We start from the raw sequence: 1,781 nt of genomic DNA, 5'->3' as shown, positions 1-1,781 counted from the left end.
GAGAGTGTTGGGATTAAAGGTGTATACCACCACACCTGGCTGGTCCAGAATTTTAAATGTGACAGTGTCACTCCTGGTTGATGTGGCTCATGTCAGAATCCTCCAACCACTGCCCAAGTCACACAACAAGCCCTCCATCTGCCTGTCACCACGTAGTTAGAGTTTGCTAGAAAATTCTGCTCAGGTTCCTCCCTGACTCTAAACTCTCACAGGGTCACCATGTGCCCTTAGGGTCAAGTCACCCTCTTCACCTTGGCCTGGTAACCATCATCTAGTTCAAGCATTGCTGACAGAGTCTAGAGCCAAAAGCAATCTGTATTCCCACAAGCTGCTTCTTACATAATCAGCAAAACATTAATTAATGTCTGTCCTGACCCCGATGACAACACCCCTGAAAAGAAATTTAAAAATAAGTGTTGTTGGCTCTAATCTATTACTGTTGATTAGTGGGAGGGTCCACATGTGCTTATTGCATCATACAACCACACAGCAGAGCCCAAGCTCGACACCAGCCAAGTGGGGCCTCCTGAATTTGGCAGTCATGGTCAGATAGATTTTGAAACCATATGGCACAGAGCTGCTCCTGAGGGTGAGGAATTCACTCTGTCCCTAAGTCTAAGCTCTGCGCTCTTCAGTAATGCCTGGGGGTGGGGACAGGGAAAATTGATGTTATAAGGTGTCTGTCTTGCAAGCATGAGGACCTGAGTTAGGTCCCCACTCCTGTGCCACCAGCCAAGGTGACATGGTCCAGTCTCAGTACTGCTGAGGGGGAGACAGTCAGATCCCTGCTTGCTGGCTGGACAGCCTAGCAGAATTAGTGAGCTCCAGGCCTGTGAGAGACCCTGTCTCAAAACACAAGGTGAAGTTAGGCATGGTGGCACATGCCTTTAATCCCAGCACTTCCAAGGCAAGCAGGTGGATCTCTGTGAGTTCTAGGATAGCTCTGGCTACAGGGAGACCCTATCTCAAAAAGGCAAAAACAACAACAACAACAACAAAATAAAAAACAGGTGGAGCTGGGCAAGGTTTAATCTTTAATCACAGCACTCCGAAGGCAGGTGGATCTCTGTGAGTTTGAGGCCAGCCTGGTCTACATATGGAGTGCCAGACCAGCCAGGGCTACATAGTAAGACTCTGCCTCAAAAGATTTAAAAAAAAAGAAAGAAAAAAAAAGCAAGCAAACAAACAAAAAACGAGGAGCTGGCAAGATGACCTGGTGGGGGGCTGGAGAGATGGCTCAGTGGTTAAGAGCACTGACTGTTCTTGCAGAGGACCCTGGTTCAATTCCCAGCATTTGCATGGCAGCTAACAACCATCTATAACCCAGTTCCAGAGGATCCTACCTTTGTGGGCGCTGCACAACACAGGTGACTATATACATGCAGGAAATACACTCATATACATAAAATAAATAAATAATAAATAAATAAATAATAAATAACACTTGAAGAAAAAAAAAGATGGCTTGATGGGCAAAAGTGCTAACCATGTAAGCCCAGTTACCCAAGTTCAATAATGGAACCCACATTAAGATGCAAGGAGAGATCTCTGCCGTCCACAAGCACCATGGCACATGTGCACTCACATATTGCATACTTGAGCACATACAGTAATAAATAAAAAATTTAAAAACCATGATGGATGGTTCCTGGAGAACCACACCCAAGGTTGAGCTCTAGCCTCCCCCCTCACATACACACACACAGAGGACCACCCACATATACACACATACATACATGAGCACACAAGCACACCTGTAACACATCAGCATAATAGCCTCC

This window comes from Nannospalax galili, unplaced genomic scaffold, assembly GCF_000622305.1.
Source record: "Nannospalax galili isolate Female #2095 unplaced genomic scaffold, S.galili_v1.0 scaffold596, whole genome shotgun sequence".
NCBI classification, from domain to species: domain Eukaryota; kingdom Metazoa; phylum Chordata; class Mammalia; order Rodentia; family Spalacidae; genus Nannospalax; species Nannospalax galili.
This window is presented reverse-complemented; position numbering follows the sequence as displayed.